This window comes from Schistocerca gregaria, chromosome 3 (genome assembly GCF_023897955.1).
Source record: "Schistocerca gregaria isolate iqSchGreg1 chromosome 3, iqSchGreg1.2, whole genome shotgun sequence".
Classification (NCBI taxonomy): Eukaryota; Metazoa; Arthropoda; class Insecta; order Orthoptera; family Acrididae; genus Schistocerca; species Schistocerca gregaria.
This window is the reverse complement of record NC_064922.1, coordinates 21,119,129-21,143,459: the sequence shown is the minus strand read 5'-3', so window position 1 is coordinate 21,143,459 and position 24,331 is coordinate 21,119,129. Positions and strand designations below refer to the sequence as shown.

Genomic DNA, 24,331 nt, shown 5'->3' with positions numbered 1-24,331 from the left:
CCACTTGCATCGCAAGGTGCGCATGTAGGTGTGTTTAAAATTCTGGAGGCGCTGGGTATCGATCCCAGTACCTCTCGCACGCTAAGCGAGCGCTCTACCATCTGAGCTACGCCCACCCCCCCGGTAACTAGTAGTGCTACATACAGTCATATCAACGTCACAGACCCTTGCACTCCCATTATTCCGCAGACAAACACTACTCTCTATGTATCAGTGAGGGTGTCTTTCAGGTTTCGTGCATTCTGTATCGAATCGTAGTTGGCCACAATGAAAGTGGCACGCATAACGTCGAAAATAGAGTTCAGACACCGCTCTGAGTAAGACGAACGTGTTGTCCACCTCTAGACTTCAATGACGTTAAGCCGTGATACCTAAGACAGATCTGCACTCGATGACACCACGATAACAGCCGGTCCCCACACTTACATCTTGCTCTCCTTATGACAGTATACATCATATCAGTCTGTGACGCTGGTTTTGCAACTTCTTGCGTGCGTTTATGTTCGCTGCGACCAACACTTACCATGCACTGACCACAAAACATGGAGGAGCCGGGGCTTGAAACCCAGACCGTTCACACGCTAAGCGAACGATCTGCCAACTGAGCTACAGCTACACACACGACCAAGCCTGGCTATTCTCCATTCTTTGCGACTCTGATGTGCACGGACACGATGGTTGGTTGGTTTGTAGCGGCGAAGGTACCAGAATACAAAGGCGCGGACACGTTCATATACAGAAGAGTTCCAAGTAGTTTCGATGCTCTGGTATTACGAATGCAAATTCCGTCTGTTTTGAACGTCTTAAATTGAAAGGGCGGTCACAAATTGGTCCATTTCACTCCTTGTCCACAATCACACAGCACCTGAGGTAACAAGCACATCTCAAGCCCCATTGTGCTCTCCATTGTTCATGCCAACTCAGTGCCTCGCTCTTTGCTACTGTGTCAAACTCTTGTCGTCCAACTGCAAAACACTGGGACACAACAAGTTTCCGCTTCCCCTTTGCACTGATCGTACTACGAAACGCTCCCCAAACTTGGCAATCACCCATGCAGATGACTTTTCCGACTTTACACGACGCTCACGCAACGCTCACGCTAGTGACAGCCTTATTTATAGTTCGACGTCGCGCCAAAGCGAATGAGCACATTTCGCCTACGGCTTAGGCCGCTCTTCTAGTGTGGCTGCCCTGTGTCTGCAGGCAGCGAGGGGCTGCAAGCTTTCTGTGTTCGCACCTATATCACCTGTGCTTCCTTGTCAGAGACAGACTATCGCAAAACATACAACTCACTCCATGAATTGATTGCTACGGCATCTGTTATCAGCAGTCACAACCAGCAACACCAGTAGCAGCCGACTGCACGCAAAGGATGGGAACGTGCAGTGGGATTTACGTGAAATCGGCGCAATTGTATATGCTAATCGTTCGCTTGTATCTGCCTACACACCTCTGCCGGTTGGGAATTATTCCACTTGCATCGCAAGGTGCGCATGTAGGTGTGTATAAAATTCTGGAGGCGCTGGGTATCGATCCCAGTACCTCTCGCACGCAAAGCGAACGCTCTACCATCTGAGCTACGCCCACCCCCCCGGTAACTAGTAGTGCTACATACAGTCATATCAACGTCACAGACCCTTGCACTCCCATTATTCCGCAGACAAACACTACTCTCTATGTATCAGTGAGGGTGTCTTTCAGGTTTCGTGCATTCTGTATCGAATCGTAGTTGGCCACAATGAAAGTGGCACGCATAACGTCGAAAATAGAGTTCAGACACCGCTCTGAGTAAGATGAACGTGTTGTCCACCTCTAGACTTCAATGACGTTAAGCCGTGATACCTAAGACAGATCTGCACTCGATGACACCACGATAACAGCCGGTCCCCACACTTACATCTTGCTCTCCTTATGACAGTATACATCATATCAGTCTGTGACGCTGGTTTTGCAACTTCTTGCGTGCGTTTATGTTCGCTGCGACCAACACTTACCATGCACTGACCACAAAACATGGAGGAGCCGGGGCTTGAAACCCAGACCGTTCACACGCTAAGCGAACGATCTGCCAACTGAGCTACAGCTACACACACGACCAAGCCTGGCTATTCTCCATTCTTTGCGACTCTGATGTGCACGGACACGATGGTTGGTTGGTTTGTAGCGGCGAAGGTACCAGAATACAAAGGCGCGGACACGTTCATATACACAAGAGTTCCAAGTAGTTTCGATGCTCTGGTATTACGAATGCAAATTCCGTCTGTTTTGAACGTCTTAAATTGAAAGGGCGGTCACAAATTGGTCCATTTCACTCCTTGTCCACAATCACACAGCACCTGAGGTAACAAGCACATCTCAAGCCCCATTGTGCTCTCCATTGTTCATGCCAACTCAGTGCCTCGCTCTTTGCTACTGTGTCAAACTCTTGTCGTCCAACTGCAAAACACTGGGACACAACAAGTTTCCGCTTCCCCTTTGCACTGATCGTACTACGAAACGCTCCCCAAACTTGGCAATCACCCATGCAGATGACTTTTCCGACTTTACACGACGCTCACGCAACGCTCACGCTAGTGACAGCCTTATTTATAGTTCGACGTCGCGCCAAAGCGAATGAGCACATTTCGCCTACGGCTTAGGCCGCTCTTCTAGTGTGGCTGCCCTGTGTCTGCAGGCAGCGAGGGGCTGCAAGCTTTCTGTGTTCGCACCTATATCACCTGTGCTTCCTTGTCAGAGACAGACTATCGCAAAACATACAACTCACTCCATGAATTGATTGCTACGGCATCTGTTATCAGCAGTCACAACCAGCAACACCAGTAGCAGCCGACTGCACGCAAAGAATGGGAACGTGCAGTGGGATTTACGTGAAATCGGCGCAATTGTGGATGCTAATCGTATCTGCCTACACACCTCTGCCGGTTGGGAATTATTCCACTTGCATCGCAAGGTGCGCATGTAGGTGTGTTAAAAATTCTGGAGGCGCTGGGTATCGATCCCAGTACCTCTCGCACGCTAAGCGAGCGCTCTACCATCTGAGCTACGCCCACCCCCCCGGTAACTAGTAGTGCTACATACAGTCATATCAACGTCACAGACCCTTGCACTCCCATTATTCCGCAGACAAACACTACTCTCTATGTATCAGTGAGGGTGTCTTTCAGGTTTCGTTCATTCTGTATCGAATCGTAGTTGGCCACAATGAAAGTGGCACGCATAACGTCGAAAATAGAGTTCAGACACCGCTCTGAGTAAGACGAACGTGTTGTCCACCTCTAGACTTCAATGACGTTGAGCCGTGATACCTAAGACAGATCTGCACTCGATGACACCACGATAACAGCCGGTCCCCACACTTACATCTTGCTCTCCTTATGACAGTATACATCATATCAGTCTGTGACGCTGGTTTTGCAACTTCTTGCGTGCGTTTATGTTCGCTGCGACCAACACTTACCATGCACTGACCACAAAACATGGAGGAGCCGGGGCTTGAAACCGAGACCGTTCACACGCTAAGCGAACGATCTGCCAACTGAGCTACAGCTACACACACGACCAAGCCTGGCTATTCTCCATTGTTTGCGACTCTGATGTGCACGGACACGATGGTTGGTTGGTTTGTAGCGGCGAAGGTACCAGAATACAAAGGCGCGGACACGTTCATATACACAAGAGTTCCAAGTAGTTTCGATGCTCTGGTATTACGAATGCAAATTCCGTCTGTTTTGAACGTCTTAAATTGAAAGGGCGGTCACAAATTGGTCCATTTCACTCCTTGTCCACAATCACACAGCACCTGAGGTAACAAGCACATCTCAAGCCCCATTGTGCTCTCCATTGTCCATGCCAACTCAGTGCCTCGCTCTTTGCTACTGTGTCAAACTCTTGTCGTCCAACTGCAAAACACTGGGACACAACAAGTTTCCGCTTCCCCTTTGCACTGATCGTACTACGAAACGCTCCCCAAACTTGGCAATCACCCATGCAGATGACTTTTCCGACTTTACACGACGCTCACGCAACGCTCACGCTAGTGACAGCCTTATTTATAGTTCGACGTCGCGCCAAAGCGAATGAGCACATTTCGCCTACGGCTTAGGCCGCTCTTCTAGTGTGGCTGCCCTGTGTCTGCAGGCAGCGAGGGGCTGCAAGCTTTCTGTGTTCGCACCTATATCACCTGTGCTTCCTTGTCAGAGACAGACTATCGCAAAACATACAACTCACTCCATGAATTGATTGCTACGGCATCTGTTATCAGCAGTCACAACCAGCAACACCAGTAGCAGCCGACTGCACGCAAAGAATGGGAACGTGCAGTGGGATTTACGTGAAATCGGCGCAATTGTATATGCTAATCGTTCGCTTGTATCTGCCTACACACCTCTGCCGGTTGGGAATTATTCCACTTGCATCGCAAGGTGCGCATGTAGGTTTGTTTAAAATTCTGGAGGCGCTGGGTATCGATCCCAGTACCTCTCGCACGCTAAGCGAGCGCTCTACCATCTGAGCTACGCCCACCCCCCCGGTAACTAGTAGTGCTACATACAGTCATATCAACGTCACAGACCCTTGCACTCCCATTATTCCGCAGACAAACACTACTCTCTATGTATCAGTGAGGGTGTCTTTCAGGTTTCGTGCATTCTGTATCGAATCGTAGTTGGCCACAATGAAAGTGGCACGCATAACGTCGAAAATAGAGTTCAGACACCGCTCTGAGTAAGACGAACGTGTTGTCCACCTCTAGACTTCAATGACGTTAAGCCGTGATACCTAAGACAGATCTGCACTCGATGACACCACGATAACAGCCGGTCCCCACACTTACATCTTGCTCTCCTTATGACAGTATACATCATATCAGTCTGTGACGCTGGTTTTGCAACTTCTTGCGTGCGTTTATGTTCGCTGCGACCAACACTTACCATGCACTGACCACAAAACATGGAGGAGCCGGGGCTTGAAACCGAGACCGTTCACACGCTAAGCGAACGATCTGCCAACTGAGTTACAGCTACACACACGACCAAGCCTGGCTATTCTCCATTCTTTGCGACTCTGATGTGCACGGACACGATGGTTGGTTGGTTTGTAGCGGCGAAGGTACCAGAATACAAAGGCGCGGACACGTTCATATACAGAAGAGTTCCAAGTAGTTTCGATGCTCTGGTATTACGAATGCAGATTCCGTCTGTTTTGAACGTCTTAAATTGAAAGGGCGGTCACAAATTGGTCCATTTCACTCCTTGTCCACAATCACACAGCACCTGAGGTAACAAGCACATCTCAAGCCCCATTGTGCTCTCCATTGTTCATGCCAACTCAGTGCCTCGCTCTTTGCTACTGTGTCAAACTCTTGTCGTCCAACTGCAAAACACTGGGACACAACAAGTTTCCGCTTCCCCTTTGCACTGATCGTACTACGAAACGCTCCCCAAACTTGGCAATCACCCATGCAGATGACTTTTCCGACTTTACACGACGCTCACGCTAGTGACAGCCTTATTTATAGTTCGACGTCGCGCCAAAGCGAATGAGCACATTTCGCCTACGGCTTAGGCCGCTCTTCTAGTGTGGCTGCCCTGTGTCTGCAGGCAGCGAGGGGCTGCAAGCTTTCTGTGTTCGCACCTATATCACCTGTGCTTCCTTGTCAGAGACAGACTATCGCAAAACATACAACTCACTCCATGAATTGATTGCTACGGCATCTGTTATCAGCAGTCACAACCAGCAACACCAGTAGCAGCCGACTGCACGCAAAGAATGGGAACGTGCAGTGGGATTTACGTGAAATCGGCGCAATTGTATATGCTAATCGTTCGCTTGTATCTGCCTACACACCTCTGCCGGTTGGGAATTATTCCACTTGCATCGCAAGGTGCGCATGTAGGTGTGTATAAAATTCTGGAGGCGCTGGGTATCGATCCCAGTACCTCTCGCACGCAAAGCGAGCGCTCTACCATCTGAGCTACGCCCACCCCCCCGGTAACTAGTAGTGCTACATACAGTCATATCAACGTCACAGACCCTTGCACTCCCATTATTCCGCAGACAAACACTACTCTCTATGTATCAGTGAGGGTGTCTTTCAGGTTTCGTGCATTCTGTATCGAATCGTAGTTGGCCACAATGAAAGTGGCACGCATAACGTCGAAAATAGAGTTCAGACACCGCTCTGAGTAAGATGAACGTGTTGTCCACCTCTAGACTTCAATGACGTTAAGCCGTGATACCTAAGACAGATCTGCACTCGATGACACCACGATAACAGCCGGTCCCCACACTTACATCTTGCTCTCCTTATGACAGTATACATCATATCAGTCTGTGACGCTGGTTTTGCAACTTCTTGCGTGCGTTTATGTTCGCTGCGACCAACACTTACCATGCACTGACCACAAAACATGGAGGAGCCGGGGCTTGAAACCCAGACCGTTCACACGCTAAGCGAACGATCTGCCAACTGAGCTACAGCTACACACACGACCAAGCCTGGCTATTCTCCATTGTTTGCGACTCTGATGTGCACGGACACGATAGTTGGTTGGTTTGTAGCGGCGAAGGTACCAGAATACAAAGGCGCGGACACGTTCATATACACAAGAGTTCCAAGTAGTTTCGATGCTCTGGTATTACGAATGCAAATTCCGTCTGTTTTGAACGTCTTAAATTGAAAGGGCGGTCACAAATTGGTCCATTTCACTCCTTGTCCACAATCACACAGCACCTGAGGTAACAAGCACATCTCAAGCCCCATTGTGCTCTCCATTGTTCATGCCAACTCAGTGCCTCGCTCTTTGCTACTGTGTCAAACTCTTGTCGTCCAACTGCAAAACACTGGGACACAACAAGTTTCCGCTTCCCCTTTGCACTGATCGTACTACGAAACGCTCCCCAAACTTGGCAATCACCCATGCAGATGACTTTTCCGACTTTACACGACGCTCACGCAACGCTCACGCTAGTGACAGCCTTATTTATAGTTCGACGTCGCGCCAAAGCGAATGAGCACATTTCGCCTACGGCTTAGGCCGCTCTTCTAGTGTGGCTGCCCTGTGTCTGCAGGCAGCGAGGGGCTGCAAGCTTTCTGTGTTCGCACCTATATCACCTGTGCTTCCTTGTCAGAGACAGACTATCGCAAAACATACAACTCACTCCATGAATTGATTGCTACGGCATCTGTTATCAGCAGTCACAACCAGCAACACCAGTAGCAGCCGACTGCACGCAAAGAATGGGAACGTGCAGTGGGATTTACGTGAAATCGGCGCAATTGTGGATGCTAATCGTATCTGCCTACACACCTCTGCCGGTTGGGAATTATTCCACTTGCATCGCAAGGTGCGCATGTAGGTGTGTTAAAAATTCTGGAGGCGCTGGGTATCGATCCCAGTACCTCTCGCACGCTAAGCGAGCGCTCTACCATCTGAGCTACGCCCACCCCCCCGGTAACTAGTAGTGCTACATACAGTCATATCAACGTCACAGACCCTTGCACTCCCATTATTCCGCAGACAAACACTACTCTCTATGTATCAGTGAGGGTGTCTTTCAGGTTTCGTTCATTCTGTATCGAATCGTAGTTGGCCACAATGAAAGTGGCACGCATAACGTCGAAAATAGAGTTCAGACACCGCTCTGAGTAAGACGAACGTGTTGTCCACCTCTAGACTTCAATGACGTTGAGCCGTGATACCTAAGACAGATCTGCACTCGATGACACCACGATAACAGCCGGTCCCCACACTTACATCTTGCTCTCCTTATGACAGTATACATCATATCAGTCTGTGACGCTGGTTTTGCAACTTCTTGCGTGCGTTTATGTTCGCTGCGACCAACACTTACCATGCACTGACCACAAAACATGGAGGAGCCGGGGCTTGAAACCGAGACCGTTCACACGCTAAGCGAACGATCTGCCAACTGAGCTACAGCTACACACACGACCAAGCCTGGCTATTCTCCATTCTTTGCGACTCTGATGTGCACGGACACGATGGTTGGTTGGTTTGTAGCGGCGAAGGTACCAGAATACAAAGGCGCGGACACGTTCATATACACAAGAGTTCCAAGTAGTTTCGATGCTCTGGTATTACGAATGCAAATTCCGTCTGTTTTGAACGTCTTAAATTGAAAGGGCGGTCACAAATTGGTCCATTTCACTCCTTGTCCACAATCACACAGCACCTGAGGTAACAAGCACATCTCAAGCCCCATTGTGCTCTCCATTGTTCATGCCAACTCAGTGCCTCGCTCTTTGCTACTGTGTCAAACTCTTGTCGTCCAACTGCAAAACACTGGGACACAACAAGTTTCCGCTTCCCCTTTGCACTGATCGTACTACGAAACGCTCCCCAAACTTGGCAATCACCCATGCAGATGACTTTTCCGACTTTACACGACGCTCACGCTAGTGACAGCCTTATTTATAGTTCGACGTCGCGCCAAAGCGAATGAGCACATTTCGCCTACGGCTTAGGCCGCTCTTCTAGTGTGGCTGCCCTGTGTCTGCAGGCAGCGAGGGGCTGCAAGCTTTCTGTGTTCGCACCTATATCACCTGTGCTTCCTTGTCAGAGACAGACTATCGCAAAACATACAACTCACTCCATGAATTGATTGCTACGGCATCTGTTATCAGCAGTCACAACCAGCAACACCAGTAGCAGCCGACTGCACGCAAAGAATGGGAACGTGCAGTGGGATTTACGTGAAATCGGCGCAATTGTATATGCTAATCGTTCGCTTGTATCTGCCTACACACCTCTGCCGGTTGGGAATTATTCCACTTGCATCGCAAGGTGCGCATGTAGGTGTGTTTAAAATTCTGGAGGCGCTGGGTATCGATCCCAGTACCTCTCGCACGCTAAGCGAGCGCTCTACCATCTGAGCTACGCCCACCCCCCCGGTAACTAGTAGTGCTACATACAGTCATATCAACGTCACAGACCCTTGCACTCCCATTATTCCGCAGACAAACACTACTCTCTATGTATCAGTGAGGGTGTCTTTCAGGTTTCGTGCATTCTGTATCGAATCGTAGTTGGCCACAATGAAAGTGGCACGCATAACGTCGAAAATAGAGTTCAGACACCGCTCTGAGTAAGACGAACGTGTTGTCCACCTCTAGACTTCAATGACGTTAAGCCGTGATACCTAAGACAGATCTGCACTCGATGACACCACGATAACAGCCGGTCCCCACACTTACATCTTGCTCTCCTTATGACAGTATACATCATATCAGTCTGTGACGCTGGTTTTGCAACTTCTTGCGTGCGTTTATGTTCGCTGCGACCAACACTTACCATGCACTGACCACAAAACATGGAGGAGCCGGGGCTTGAAACCCAGACCGTTCACACGCTAAGCGAACGATCTGCCAACTGAGCTACAGCTACACACACGACCAAGCCTGGCTATTCTCCATTCTTTGCGACTCTGATGTGCACGGACACGATGGTTGGTTGGTTTGTAGCGGCGAAGGTACCAGAATACAAAGGCGCGGACACGTTCATATACAGAAGAGTTCCAAGTAGTTTCGATGCTCTGGTATTACGAATGCAAATTCCGTCTGTTTTGAACGTCTTAAATTGAAAGGGCGGTCACAAATTGGTCCATTTCACTCCTTGTCCACAATCACACAGCACCTGAGGTAACAAGCACATCTCAAGCCCCATTGTGCTCTCCATTGTTCATGCCAACTCAGTGCCTCGCTCTTTGCTACTGTGTCAAACTCTTGTCGTCCAACTGCAAAACACTGGGACACAACAAGTTTCCGCTTCCCCTTTGCACTGATCGTACTACGAAACGCTCCCCAAACTTGGCAATCACCCATGCAGATGACTTTTCCGACTTTACACGACGCTCACGCAACGCTCACGCTAGTGACAGCCTTATTTATAGTTCGACGTCGCGCCAAAGCGAATGAGCACATTTCGCCTACGGCTTAGGCCGCTCTTCTAGTGTGGCTGCCCTGTGTCTGCAGGCAGCGAGGGGCTGCAAGCTTTCTGTGTTCGCACCTATATCACCTGTGCTTCCTTGTCAGAGACAGACTATCGCAAAACATACAACTCACTCCATGAATTGATTGCTACGGCATCTGTTATCAGCAGTCACAACCAGCAACACCAGTAGCAGCCGACTGCACGCAAAGAATGGGAACGTGCAGTGGGATTTACGTGAAATCGGCGCAATTGTGGATGCTAATCGTATCTGCCTACACACCTCTGCCGGTTGGGAATTATTCCACTTGCATCGCAAGGTGCGCATGTAGGTGTGTTAAAAATTCTGGAGGCGCTGGGTATCGATCCCAGTACCTCTCGCACGCTAAGCGAGCGCTCTACCATCTGAGCTACGCCCACCCCCCCGGTAACTAGTAGTGCTACATACAGTCATATCAACGTCACAGACCCTTGCACTCCCATTATTCCGCAGACAAACACTACTCTCTATGTATCAGTGAGGGTGTCTTTCAGGTTTCGTTCATTCTGTATCGAATCGTAGTTGGCCACAATGAAAGTGGCACGCATAACGTCGAAAATAGAGTTCAGACACCGCTCTGAGTAAGACGAACGTGTTGTCCACCTCTAGACTTCAATGACGTTGAGCCGTGATACCTAAGACAGATCTGCACTCGATGACACCACGATAACAGCCGGTCCCCACACTTACATCTTGCTCTCCTTATGACAGTATACATCATATCAGTCTGTGACGCTGGTTTTGCAACTTCTTGCGTGCGTTTATGTTCGCTGCGACCAACACTTACCATGCACTGACCACAAAACATGGAGGAGCCGGGGCTTGAAACCGAGACCGTTCACACGCTAAGCGAACGATCTGCCAACTGAGCTACAGCTACACACACGACCAAGCCTGGCTATTCTCCATTGTTTGCGACTCTGATGTGCACGGACACGATGGTTGGTTGGTTTGTAGCGGCGAAGGTACCAGAATACAAAGGCGCGGACACGTTCATATACACAAGAGTTCCAAGTAGTTTCGATGCTCTGGTATTACGAATGCAAATTCCGTCTGTTTTGAACGTCTTAAATTGAAAGGGCGGTCACAAATTGGTCCATTTCACTCCTTGTCCACAATCACACAGCACCTGAGGTAACAAGCACATCTCAAGCCCCATTGTGCTCTCCATTGTTCATGCCAACTCAGTGCCTCGCTCTTTGCTACTGTGTCAAACTCTTGTCGTCCAACTGCAAAACACTGGGACACAACAAGTTTCCGCTTCCCCTTTGCACTGATCGTACTACGAAACGCTCCCCAAACTTGGCAATCACCCATGCAGATGACTTTTCCGACTTTACACGACGCTCACGCAACGCTCACGCTAGTGACAGCCTTATTTATAGTTCGACGTCGCGCCAAAGCGAATGAGCACATTTCGCCTACGGCTTAGGCCGCTCTTCTAGTGTGGCTGCCCTGTGTCTGCAGGCAGCGAGGGGCTGCAAGCTTTCTGTGTTCGCACCTATATCACCTGTGCTTCCTTGTCAGAGACAGACTATCGCAAAACATACAACTCACTCCATGAATTGATTGCTACGGCATCTGTTATCAGCAGTCACAACCAGCAACACCAGTAGCAGCCGACTGCACGCAAAGAATGGGAACGTGCAGTGGGATTTACGTGAAATCGGCGCAATTGTGGATGCTAATCGTATCTGCCTACACACCTCTGCCGGTTGGGAATTATTCCACTTGCATCGCAAGGTGCGCATGTAGGTGTGTTAAAAATTCTGGAGGCGCTGGGTATCGATCCCAGTACCTCTCGCACGCTAAGCGAGCGCTCTACCATCTGAGCTACGCCCACCCCCCCGGTAACTAGTAGTGCTACATACAGTCATATCAACGTCACAGACCCTTGCACTCCCATTATTCCGCAGACAAACACTACTCTCTATGTATCAGTGAGGGTGTCTTTCAGGTTTCGTTCATTCTGTATCGAATCGTAGTTGGCCACAATGAAAGTGGCACGCATAACGTCGAAAATAGAGTTCAGACACCGCTCTGAGTAAGACGAACGTGTTGTCCACCTCTAGACTTCAATGACGTTGAGCCGTGATACCTAAGACAGATCTGCACTCGATGACACCACGATAACAGCCGGTCCCCACACTTACATCTTGCTCTCCTTATGACAGTATACATCATATCAGTCTGTGACGCTGGTTTTGCAACTTCTTGCGTGCGTTTATGTTCGCTGCGACCAACACTTACCATGCACTGACCACAAAACATGGAGGAGCCGGGGCTTGAAACCGAGACCGTTCACACGCTAAGCGAACGATCTGCCAACTGAGCTACAGCTACACACACGACCAAGCCTGGCTATTCTCCATTGTTTGCGACTCTGATGTGCACGGACACGATGGTTGGTTGGTTTGTAGCGGCGAAGGTACCAGAATACAAAGGCGCGGACACGTTCATATACACAAGAGTTCCAAGTAGTTTCGATGCTCTGGTATTACGAATGCAAATTCCGTCTGTTTTGAACGTCTTAAATTGAAAGGGCGGTCACAAATTGGTCCATTTCACTCCTTGTCCACAATCACACAGCACCTGAGGTAACAAGCACATCTCAAGCCCCATTGTGCTCTCCATTGTTCATGCCAACTCAGTGCCTCGCTCTTTGCTACTGTGTCAAACTCTTGTCGTCCAACTGCAAAACACTGGGACACAACAAGTTTCCGCTTCCCCTTTGCACTGATCGTACTACGAAACGCTCCCCAAACTTGGCAATCACCCATGCAGATGACTTTTCCGACTTTACACGACGCTCACGCAACGCTCACGCTAGTGACAGCCTTATTTATAGTTCGACGTCGCGCCAAAGCGAATGAGCACATTTCGCCTACGGCTTAGGCCGCTCTTCTAGTGTGGCTGCCCTGTGTCTGCAGGCAGCGAGGGGCTGCAAGCTTTCTGTGTTCGCACCTATATCACCTGTGCTTCCTTGTCAGAGACAGACTATCGCAAAACATACAACTCACTCCATGAATTGATTGCTACGGCATCTGTTATCAGCAGTCACAACCAGCAACACCAGTAGCAGCCGACTGCACGCAAAGAATGGGAACGTGCAGTGGGATTTACGTGAAATCGGCGCAATTGTATATGCTAATCGTTCGCTTGTATCTGCCTACACACCTCTGCCGGTTGGGAATTATTCCACTTGCATCGCAAGGTGCGCATGTAGGTGTGTTTAAAATTCTGGAGGCGCTGGGTATCGATCCCAGTACCTCTCGCACGCTAAGCGAGCGCTCTACCATCTGAGCTACGCCCACCCCCCCGGTAACTAGTAGTGCTACATACAGTCATATCAACGTCACAGACCCTTGCACTCCCATTATTCCGCAGACAAACACTACTCTCTATGTATCAGTGAGGGTGTCTTTCAGGTTTCGTGCATTCTGTATCGAATCGTAGTTGGCCACAATGAAAGTGGCACGCATAACGTCGAAAATAGAGTTCAGACACCGCTCTGAGTAAGACGAACGTGTTGTCCACCTCTAGACTTCAATGACGTTAAGCCGTGATACCTAAGACAGATCTGCACTCGATGACACCACGATAACAGCCGGTCCCCACACTTACATCTTGCTCTCCTTATGACAGTATACATCATATCAGTCTGTGACGCTGGTTTTGCAACTTCTTGCGTGCGTTTATGTTCGCTGCGACCAACACTTACCATGCACTGACCACAAAACATGGAGGAGCCGGGGCTTGAAACCCAGACCGTTCACACGCTAAGCGAACGATCTGCCAACTGAGCTACAGCTACACACACGACCAAGCCTGGCTATTCTCCATTCTTTGCGACTCTGATGTGCACGGACACGATGGTTGGTTGGTTTGTAGCGGCGAAGGTACCAGAATACAAAGGCGCGGACACGTTCATATACACAAGAGTTCCAAGTAGTTTCGATGCTCTGGTATTACGAATGCAAATTCCGTCTGTTTTGAACGTCTTAAATTGAAAGGGCGGTCACAAATTGGTCCATTTCACTCCTTGTCCACAATCACACAGCACCTGAGGTAACAAGCACATCTCAAGCCCCATTGTGCTCTCCATTGTTCATGCCAACTCAGTGCCTCGCTCTTTGCTACTGTGTCAAACTCTTGTCGTCCAACTGCAAAACACTGGGACACAACAAGTTTCCGCTTCCCCTTTGCACTGATCGTACTACGAAACGCTCCCCAAACTTGGCAATCACCCATGCAGATGACTTTTCCGACTTTACACGACGCTCACGCAACGCTCACGCTAGTGACAGCCTTATTTATAGTTCGACGTCGCGCCAAAGCGAATGAGCACATTTCGCCTACGGCTTAGGCCGCTCTTCTAGTGTGGCTGCCCTGTGTCTGCAGGCAGCGAGGGGCTGCAAGCTTTCTGTGTTCGCACCTATATCACCTGTGCTTCCTTGTCAGAGACAGACTATCGCAAAACATACAACTCACTCCATGAATTGATTGCTACGGCATCTGTTATCAGCAGTCACAACCAGCAACACCAGTAGCAGCCGACTGCACGCAAAGGATGGGAACGTGCAGTGGGATTTACGTGAAATCGGCGCAATTGTATATGCTAATCGTTCGCTTGTATCTGCCTACACACCTCTGCCGGTTGGGAATTATTCCACTTGCATCGCAAGGTGCGCATGTAGGTGTGTATAAAATTCTGGAGGCGCTGGGTATCGATCCCAGTACCTCTCGCACGCAAAGCGAGCGCTCTACCATCTGAGCTACGCCCACCCCCCCGGTAACTAGTAGTGCTACATACAGTCATATCAACGTCACAGACCCTTGCACTCCCATTATTCCGCAGACAAACACTACTCTCTATGTATCAGTGAGGGTGTCTTTCAGGTTTCGTGCATTCTGTATCGAATCGTAGTTGGCCACAATGAAAGTGGCACGCATAACGTCGAAAATAGAGTTCAGACACCGCTCTGAGTAAGATGAACGTGTTGTCCACCTCTAGACTTCAATGACGTTAAGCCGTGATACCTAAGACAGATCTGCACTCGATGACACCACGATAACAGCCGGTCCCCACACTTACATCTTGCTCTCCTTATGACAGTATACATCATATCAGTCTGTGACGCTGGTTTTGCAACTTCTTGCGTGCGTTTATGTTCGCTGCGACCAACACTTACCATGCACTGACCACAAAACATGGAGGAGCCGGGGCTTGAAACCCAGACCGTTCACACGCTAAGCGAACGATCTGCCAACTGAGCTACAGCTACACACACGACCAAGCCTGGCTATTCTCCATTGTTTGCGACTCTGATGTGCACGGACACGATGGTTGGTTGGTTTGTAGCGGCGAAGGTACCAGAATACAAAGGCGCGGACACGTTCATATACACAAGAGTTCCAAGTAGTTTCGATGCTCTGGTATTACGAATGCAAATTCCGTCTGTTTTGAACGTCTTAAATTGAAAGGGCGGTCACAAATTGGTCCATTTCACTCCTTGTCCACAATCACACAGCACCTGAGGTAACAAGCACATCTCAAGCCCCATTGTGCTCTCCATTGTTCATGCCAACTCAGTGCCTCGCTCTTTGCTACTGTGTCAAACTCTTGTCGTCCAACTGCAAAACACTGGGACACAACAAGTTTCCGCTTCCCCTTTGCACTGATCGTACTACGAAACGCTCCCCAAACTTGGCAATCACCCATGCAGATGACTTTTCCGACTTTATACGACGCTCACGCAACGCTCACGCTAGTGACAGCCTTATTTATAGTTCGACGTCGCGCCAAAGCGAATGAGCACATTTCGCCTACGGCTTAGGCCGCTCTTCTAGTGTGGCTGCCCTGTGTCTGCAGGCAGCGAGGGGCTGCAAGCTTTCTGTGTTCGCACCTATATCACCTGTGCTTCCTTGTCAGAGACAGACTATCGCAAAACATACAACTCACTCCATGAATTGATTGCTACGGCATCTGTTATCAGCAGTCACAACCAGCAACACCAGTAGCAGCCGACTGCACGCAAAGAATGGGAACGTGCAGTGGGATTTACGTGAAATCGGCGCAATTGTGGATGCTAATCGTATCTGCCTACACACCTCTGCCGGTTGGGAATTATTCCACTTGCATCGCAAGGTGCGCATGTAGGTGTGTTAAAAATTCTGGAGGCGCTGGGTATCGATCCCAGTACCTCTCGCACGCTAAGCGAGCGCTCTACCATCTGAGCTACGCCCACCCCCCCGATAACTAGTAGTGCTACATACAGTCATATCAACGTCACAGACCCTTGCACTCCCATTATTCCGCAGACAAACACTACTCTCTATGTATCAGTGAGGGTGTCTTTCAGGTTTCGTGCATTCTGTATCGAATCGTAGTTGGCCACAATGAAAGTGGCACGCATAACGTCGAAAATAGAGTTCAGACACCGCTCTGAGTAAGACGAACGTGTTGTCCACCTCTAGACTTCAATGACGTTAAGCCGTGATACCTAAGACAGATCTGCACTCGATGACACCACGATAACAGCCGGTCCCCACACTTACATCTTGCTCTCCTTATGACAGTATACATCATATCAGTCTGTGACGCTGGTTTTGCAACTTCTTGCGTGCGTTTATGTTCGCTGCGACCAACACTTACCATGCACTGACCACAAAACATGGAGGAGCCGGGGCTTGAAACCGAGACCGTTCACACGCTAAGCGAACGATCTGCCAACTGAGCTACAGCTACACACACGACCAAGCCTGGCTATTCTCCATTGTTTGCGACTCTGATGTGCACGGACACGATGGTTGGTTGGTTTGTAGCGGCGAAGGTACCAGAATACAAAGGCGCGGACACGTTCATATACACAAGAGTTCCAAGTAGTTTCGATGCTCTGGTATTACGAATGCAAATTCCGTCTGTTTTGAACGTCTTAAATTGAAAGGGCGGTCACAAATTGGTCCATTTCACTCCTTGTCCACAATCACACAGCACCTGAGGTAACAAGCACATCTCAAGCCCCATTGTGCTCTCCATTGTTCATGCCAACTCAGTGCCTCGCTCTTTGCTACTGTGTCAAACTCTTGTCGTCCAACTGCAAAACACTGGGACACAACAAGTTTCCGCTTCCCCTTTGCACTGATCGTACTACGAAACGCTCCCCAAACTTGGCAATCACCCATGCAGATGACTTTTCCGACTTTACACGACGCTCACGCAACGCTCACGCTAGTGACAGCCTTATTTATAGTTCGACGTCGCGCCAAAGCGAATGAGCACATTTCGCCTACGGCTTAGGCCGCTCTTCTAGTGTGGCTGCCCTGTGTCTGCAGGCAGCGAGGGGCTGCAAGCTTTCTGTGTTCGCACCTATATCACCTGTGCTTCCTTGTCAGAGACAGACTATCGCAAAACATACAACTCACTCCATGAATTGATTGCTACGGCATCTGTTATCAGCAGTCACAACCAGCAACACCAGTAGCAGCCGACTGCACGCAAAGAATGGGAACGTGCAGTGGGATTTACGTGAAATCGGCGCAATTGTATATGCTAATCGTTCGCTTGTATCTGCCTACACACCTCTGCCGGTTGGGAATTATTCCACTTGCATCGCAAGGTGCGCATGTAGGTGTGTTTAAAATTCTGGAGGCGCTGGGTATCGATCCCAGTACCTCTCGCACGCTAAGCGAGCGCTCTACCATCTGAGCTACGCCCACCCCCCCGGTAACTAGTAGTGCTACATACAGTCATATCAACGTCACAGACCCTTGCACTCCCATTATTCCGCAGACAAACACTACTCTCTATGTATCAGTGAGGGTGTCTTTCAGGTTTCGTGCATTCTGTATCGAATCGTAGTTGGCCACAATGAAAGTGGCACGCATAACGTCGAAAATAGAGTTCAGACACCGCTCTGAGTAAGACGAACGTGTTGTCCACCTCTAGACTTCAATGACGTTAAGCCGTGATACCTAAGACAGATCTGCACTCGATGACACCACGATAACAGCCGGTCCCCACACTTACATCTTGCTCTCCTTATGACAGTATACATCATATCAGTCTGTGACGCTGGTTTTGCAACTTCTTGCGTGCGTTTATGTTCGCTGCGACCAACACTTACCATGCACTGACCACAAAACATGGAGGAGCCGGGGCTTGAAACCCAGACCGTTCACACGCTAAGCGAACGATCTGCCAACTGAGCTACAGCTACACACACGACCAAGCCTGGCTATTCTCCATTCTTTGCGACTCTGATGTGCACGGACACGATGGTTGGTTGGTTTGTAGCGGCGAAGGTACCAGAATACAAAGGCGCGGACACGTTCATATACACAAGAGTTCCAAGTAGTTTCGATGCTCTGGTATTACGAATGCAAATTCCGTCTGTTTTGAACGTCTTAAATTGAAAGGGCGGTCACAAATTGGTCCATTTCACTCCTTGTCCACAATCACACAGCACCTGAGGTAACAAGCACATCTCAAGCCCCATTGTGCTCTCCATTGTTCATGCCAACTCAGTGCCTCGCTCTTTGCTACTGTGTCAAACTCTTGTCGTCCAACTGCAAAACACTGGGACACAACAAGTTTCCGCTTCCCCTTTGCACTGATCGTACTACGAAACGCTCCCCAAACTTGGCAATCACCCATGCAGATGACTTTTCCGACTTTACACGACGCTCACGCAACGCTCACGCTAGTGACAGCCTTATTTATAGTTCGACGTCGCGCCAAAGCGAATGAGCACATTTCGCCTACGGCTTAGGCCGCTCTTCTAGTGTGGCTGCCCTGTGTCTGCAGGCAGCGAGGGGCTGCAAGCTTTCTGTGTTCGCACCTATATCACCTGTGCTTCCTTGTCAGAGACAGACTATCGCAAAACATACAACTCACTCCATGAATTGATTGCTACGGCATCTGTTATCAGCAGTCACAACCAGCAACACCAGTAGCAGCCGACTGCACGCAAAGGATGGGAACGTGCAGTGGGATTTACGTGAAATCGGCGCAATTGTATATGCTAATCGTTCGCTTGTATCTGCCTACACACCTCTGCCGGTTGGGAATTATTCCACTTGCATCGCAAGGTGCGCATGTAGGTGTGTATAAAATTCTGGAGGCGCTGGGTATCGATCCCAGTACCTCTCGCACGCAAAGCGAGCGCTCTACCATCTGAGCTACGCCCACCCCCCCGGTAACTAGTAGTGCTACATACAGTCATATCAACGTCACAGACCCTTGCACTCCCATTATTCCGCAGACAAACACTACTCTCTATGTATCAGTGAGGGTGTCTTTCAGGTTTCGTGCATTCTGTATCGAATCGTAGTTGGCCACAATGAAAGTGGCACGCATAACGTCGAAAATAGAGTTCAGACACCGCTCTGAGTAAGATGAACGTGTTGTCCACCTCTAGACTTCAATGACGTTAAGCCGTGATACCTAAGACAGATCTGCACTCGATGACACCACGATAACAGCCGGTCCCCACACTTACATCTTGCTCTCCTTATGACAGTATACATCATATCAGTCTGTGACGCTGGTTTTGCAACTTCTTGCGTGCGTTTATGTTCGCTGCGACCAACACTTACCATGCACTGACCACAAAACATGGAGGAGCCGGGGCTTGAAACCCAGACCGTTCACACGCTAAGCGAACGATCTGCCAACTGAGCTACAGCTACACACACGACCAAGCCTGGCTATTCTCCATTGTTTGCGACTCTGATGTGCACGGACACGATGGTTGGTTGGTTTGTAGCGGCGAAGGTACCAGAATACAAAGGCGCGGACACGTTCATATACACAAGAGTTCCAAGTAGTTTCGATGCTCTGGTATTACGAATGCAAATTCCGTCTGTTTTGAACGTCTTAAATTGAAAGGGCGGTCACAAATTGGTCCATTTCACTCCTTGTCCACAATCACACAGCACCTGAGGTAACAAGCACATCTCAAGCCCCATTGTGCTCTCCATTGTTCATGCCAACTCAGTGCCTCGCTCTTTGCTACTGTGTCAAACTCTTGTCGTCCAACTGCAAAACACTGGGACACAACAAGTTTCCGCTTCCCCTTTGCACTGATCGTACTACGAAACGCTCCCCAAACTTGGCAATCACCCATGCAGATGACTTTTCCGACTTTATACGACGCTCACGCAACGCTCACGCTAGTGACAGCCTTATTTATAGTTCGACGTCGCGCCAAAGCGAATGAGCACATTTCGCCTACGGCTTAGGCCGCTCTTCTAGTGTGGCTGCCCTGTGTCTGCAGGCAGCGAGGGGCTGCAAGCTTTCTGTGTTCGCACCTATATCACCTGTGCTTCCTTGTCAGAGACAGACTATCGCAAAACATACAACTCACTCCATGAATTGATTGCTACGGCATCTGTTATCAGCAGTCACAACCAGCAACACCAGTAGCAGCCGACTGCACGCAAAGAATGGGAACGTGCAGTGGGATTTACGTGAAATCGGCGCAATTGTGGATGCTAATCGTATCTGCCTACACACCTCTGCCGGTTGGGAATTATTCCACTTGCATCGCAAGGTGCGCATGTAGGTGTGTTAAAAATTCTGGAGGCGCTGGGTATCGATCCCAGTACCTCTCGCACGCTAAGCGAGCGCTCTACCATCTGAGCTACGCCCACCCCCCCGATAACTAGTAGTGCTACATACAGTCATATCAACGTCACAGACCCTTGCACTCCCATTATTCCGCAGACAAACACTACTCTCTATGTATCAGTGAGGGTGTCTTTCAGGTTTCGTGCATTCTGTATCGAATCGTAGTTGGCCACAATGAAAGTGGCACGCATAACGTCGAAAATAGAGTTCAGACACCGCTCTGAGTAAGACGAACGTGTTGTCCACCTCTAGACTTCAATGACGTTAAGCCGTGATACCTAAGACAGATCTGCACTCGATGACACCACGATAACAGCCGGTCCCCACACTTACATCTTGCTCTCCTTATGACAGTATACATCATATCAGTCTGTGACGCTGGTTTTGCAACTTCTTGCGTGCGTTTATGTTCGCTGCGACCAACACTTACCATGCACTGACCACAAAACATGGAGGAGCCGGGGCTTGAAACCGAGACCGTTCACACGCTAAGCGAACGATCTGCCAACTGAGCTACAGCTACACACACGACCAAGCCTGGCTATTCTCCATTCTTTGCGACTCTGATGTGCACGGACACGATGGTTGGTTGGTTTGTAGCGGCGAAGGTACCAGAATACAAAGGCGCGGACACGTTCATATACACAAGAGTTCCAAGTAGTTTCGATGCTCTGGTATTACGAATGCAAATTCCGTCTGTTTTGAACGTCTTAAATTGAAAGGGCGGTCACAAATTGGTCCATTTCACTCCTTGTCCACAATCACACAGCACCTGAGGTAACAAGCACATCTCAAGCCCCATTGTGCTCTCCATTGTTCATGCCAACTCAGTGCCTCGCTCTTTGCTACTGTGTCAAACTCTTGTCGTCCAACTGCAAAACACTGGGACACAACAAGTTTCCGCTTCCCCTTTGCACTGATCGTACTACGAAACGCTCCCCAAACTTGGCAATCACCCATGCAGATGACTTTTCCGACTTTACACGACGCTCACGCAACGCTCACGCTAGTGACAGCCTTATTTATAGTTCGACGTCGCGCCAAAGCGAATGAGCACATTTCGCCTACGGCTTAGGCCGCTCTTCTAGTGTGGCTGCCCTGTGTCTGCAGGCAGCGAGGGGCTGCAAGCTTTCTGTGTTCGCACCTATATCACCTGTGCTTCCTTGTCAGAGACAGACTATCGCAAAACATACAACTCACTCCATGAATTGATTGCTACGGCATCTGTTATCAGCAGTCACAACCAGCAACACCAGTAGCAGCTGACTGCACGCAAAGAATGGGAACGTGCAGTGGGATTTACGTGAAATCGGCGCAATTGTGGATGCTAATCGTTCGCTTGTATCTGCCTACACACCTCTGCCGGTTGGGAATTATTCCACTTGCATCGCAAGGTGCGCATGTAGGTGTGTTAAAAATTCTGGAGGCGCTGGGTATCGATCCCAGTACCTCTCGCACGCTAAGCGAGCGCTCTACCATCTGAGCTACGCCCACCCCCCCGGTAACTAGTAGTGCTACATACAGTCATATCAACGTCACAGACCCTTGCACTCCCATTATTCCGCAGACAAACACTACTCTCTATGTATCAGTGAGGGTGTCTTTCAGGTTTCGTGCATTCTGTATCGAATCGTAGTTGGCCACAATGAAAGTGGCACGCATAACGTCGAAAATAGAGTTCAGACACCGCTCTGAGTAAGACGAACGTGTTGTCCACCTCTAGACTTCAATGACGTTAAGCCGTGATACCTAAGACAGATCTGCACTCGATGACACCACGATAACAGCCGGTCCCCACACTTACATCTTGCTCTCCTTATGACAGTATACATCATATCAGTCTGTGACGCTGGTTTTGCAACTTCTTGCGTGCGTTTATGTTCGCTGCGACCAACACTTACCATGCACTGACCACAAAACATGGAGGAGCCGGGGCTTGAAACCCAGACCGTTCACACGCTAAGCGAACGATCTGCCAACTGAGCTACAGCTACACACACGACCAAGCCTGGCTATTCTCCATTCTTTGCGACTCTGATGTGCACGGACACGATGGTTGGTTGGTTTGTAGCGGCGAAGGTACCAGAATACAAAGGCGCGGACACGTTCATATACACAAGAGTTCCAAGTAGTTTCGATGCTCTGGTATTACGAATGCAAATTCCGTCTGTTTTGAACGTCTTAAATTGAAAGGGCGGTCACAAATTGGTCCATTTCACTCCTTGTCCACAATCACACAGCACCTGAGGTAACAAGCACATCTCAAGCCCCATTGTGCTCTCCATTGTTCATGCCAACTCAGTGCCTCGCTCTTTGCTACTGTGTCAAACTCTTGTCGTCCAACTGCAAAACACTGGGACACAACAAGTTTCCGCTTCCCCTTTGCACTGATCGTACTACGAAACGCTCCCCAAACTTGGCAATCACCCATGCAGATGACTTTTCCGACTTTACACGACGCTCACGCAACGCTCACGCTAGTGACAGCCTTATTTATAGTTCGACGTCGCGCCAAAGCGAATGAGCACATTTCGCCTACGGCTTAGGCCGCTCTTCTAGTGTGGCTGCCCTGTGTCTGCAGGCAGCGAGGGGCTGCAAGCTTTCTGTGTTCGCACCTATATCACCTGTGCTTCCTTGTCAGAGACAGACTATCGCAAAACATACAACTCACTCCATGAATTGATTGCTACGGCATCTGTTATCAGCAGTCACAACCAGCAACACCAGTAGCAGCTGACTGCACGCAAAGAATGGGAACGTGCAGTGGGATTTACGTGAAATCGGCGCAATTGTGGATGCTAATCGTTCGCTTGTATCTGCCTACACACCTCTGCCGGTTGGGAATTATTCCACTTGCATCGCAAGGTGCGCATGTAGGTGTGTTAAAAATTCTGGAGGCGCTGGGTATCGATCCCAGTACCTCTCGCACGCTAAGCGAGCGCTCTACCATCTGAGCTACGCCCACCCCCCCGGTAACTAGTAGTGCTACATACAGTCATATCAACGTCACAGACCCTTGCACTCCCATTATTCCGCAGACAAACACTACTCTCTATGTATCAGTGAGGGTGTCTTTCAGGTTTCGTGCATTCTGTATCGAATCGTAGTTGGCCACAATGAAAGTGGCACGCATAACGTCGAAAATAGAGTTCAGACACCGCTCTGAGTAAGACGAACGTGTTGTCCACCTCTAGACTTCAATGACGTTAAGCCGTGATACCTAAGACAGATCTGCACTCGATGACACCACGATAACAGCCGGTCCCCACACTTACATCTTGCTCTCCTTATGACAGTATACATCATATCAGTCTGTGACGCTGGTTTTGCAACTTCTTGCGTGCGTTTATGTTCGCTGCGACCAACACTTACCATGCACTGACCACAAAACATGGAGGAGCCGGGGCTTGAAACCGAGACCGTTCACACGCTAAGCGAACGATCTGCCAACTGAGCTACAGCTACACACACGACCAAGCCTGGCTATTCTCCATTCTTTGCGACTCTGATGTGCACGTACACGATGGTTGGTTGGTTTGTAGCGGCGAAGGTACCAGAATACAAAGGCGCGGACACGTTCATATACACAAGAGTTCCAAGTAGTTTCGATGCTCTGGTATTACGAATGCAAATTCCGTCTGTTTTGAACGTCTTAAATTGAAAGGGCGGTCACAAATTGGTCCATTTCACTCCTTGTCCACAATCACACAGCAC

At 49.4% G+C, this 24,331-nt stretch overlaps 17 non-coding genes across 17 annotated transcripts; all 17 read right to left on the bottom strand.

Annotated features, from left to right (window-relative positions):
- Positions 1-43: 43 nt before the first annotated feature.
- Positions 44-117, bottom strand: Trnaa-agc (transfer RNA alanine (anticodon AGC)). Its single transcript has one exon. It is a non-coding gene; the product is annotated as a tRNA-Ala (tRNA).
- A 1,397-nt stretch (positions 118-1,514) lies between these two features.
- On the bottom strand, positions 1,515-1,588 carry Trnaa-ugc (transfer RNA alanine (anticodon UGC)). The gene has a single exon. It is a non-coding gene; the product is annotated as a tRNA-Ala (tRNA).
- A 1,389-nt stretch (positions 1,589-2,977) lies between these two features.
- Positions 2,978-3,051, bottom strand: Trnaa-agc (transfer RNA alanine (anticodon AGC)). The gene has a single exon. It is a non-coding gene; the product is annotated as a tRNA-Ala (tRNA).
- Positions 3,052-4,448: 1,397 nt separating this feature from the next.
- On the bottom strand, positions 4,449-4,522 carry Trnaa-agc (transfer RNA alanine (anticodon AGC)). Its single transcript has one exon. It is a non-coding gene; the product is annotated as a tRNA-Ala (tRNA).
- Positions 4,523-5,908: 1,386 nt separating this feature from the next.
- Trnaa-ugc (transfer RNA alanine (anticodon UGC)) lies at positions 5,909-5,982 on the bottom strand. The gene has a single exon. It is a non-coding gene; the product is annotated as a tRNA-Ala (tRNA).
- Positions 5,983-7,371: 1,389 nt separating this feature from the next.
- Positions 7,372-7,445, bottom strand: Trnaa-agc (transfer RNA alanine (anticodon AGC)). Its single transcript has one exon. It is a non-coding gene; the product is annotated as a tRNA-Ala (tRNA).
- A 1,386-nt stretch (positions 7,446-8,831) lies between these two features.
- Positions 8,832-8,905, bottom strand: Trnaa-agc (transfer RNA alanine (anticodon AGC)). The gene has a single exon. It is a non-coding gene; the product is annotated as a tRNA-Ala (tRNA).
- A 1,389-nt stretch (positions 8,906-10,294) lies between these two features.
- Trnaa-agc (transfer RNA alanine (anticodon AGC)) lies at positions 10,295-10,368 on the bottom strand. Its single transcript has one exon. It is a non-coding gene; the product is annotated as a tRNA-Ala (tRNA).
- A 1,389-nt stretch (positions 10,369-11,757) lies between these two features.
- On the bottom strand, positions 11,758-11,831 carry Trnaa-agc (transfer RNA alanine (anticodon AGC)). The gene has a single exon. It is a non-coding gene; the product is annotated as a tRNA-Ala (tRNA).
- A 1,397-nt stretch (positions 11,832-13,228) lies between these two features.
- On the bottom strand, positions 13,229-13,302 carry Trnaa-agc (transfer RNA alanine (anticodon AGC)). Its single transcript has one exon. It is a non-coding gene; the product is annotated as a tRNA-Ala (tRNA).
- Positions 13,303-14,699: 1,397 nt separating this feature from the next.
- Positions 14,700-14,773, bottom strand: Trnaa-ugc (transfer RNA alanine (anticodon UGC)). The gene has a single exon. It is a non-coding gene; the product is annotated as a tRNA-Ala (tRNA).
- A 1,389-nt stretch (positions 14,774-16,162) lies between these two features.
- Trnaa-agc (transfer RNA alanine (anticodon AGC)) lies at positions 16,163-16,236 on the bottom strand. Its single transcript has one exon. It is a non-coding gene; the product is annotated as a tRNA-Ala (tRNA).
- Positions 16,237-17,633: 1,397 nt separating this feature from the next.
- Positions 17,634-17,707, bottom strand: Trnaa-agc (transfer RNA alanine (anticodon AGC)). Its single transcript has one exon. It is a non-coding gene; the product is annotated as a tRNA-Ala (tRNA).
- A 1,397-nt stretch (positions 17,708-19,104) lies between these two features.
- Trnaa-ugc (transfer RNA alanine (anticodon UGC)) lies at positions 19,105-19,178 on the bottom strand. Its single transcript has one exon. It is a non-coding gene; the product is annotated as a tRNA-Ala (tRNA).
- Positions 19,179-20,567: 1,389 nt separating this feature from the next.
- Trnaa-agc (transfer RNA alanine (anticodon AGC)) lies at positions 20,568-20,641 on the bottom strand. Its single transcript has one exon. It is a non-coding gene; the product is annotated as a tRNA-Ala (tRNA).
- A 1,397-nt stretch (positions 20,642-22,038) lies between these two features.
- Trnaa-agc (transfer RNA alanine (anticodon AGC)) lies at positions 22,039-22,112 on the bottom strand. The gene has a single exon. It is a non-coding gene; the product is annotated as a tRNA-Ala (tRNA).
- Positions 22,113-23,509: 1,397 nt separating this feature from the next.
- On the bottom strand, positions 23,510-23,583 carry Trnaa-agc (transfer RNA alanine (anticodon AGC)). Its single transcript has one exon. It is a non-coding gene; the product is annotated as a tRNA-Ala (tRNA).
- Between the last annotated feature and the right edge of the window lie 748 nt (positions 23,584-24,331).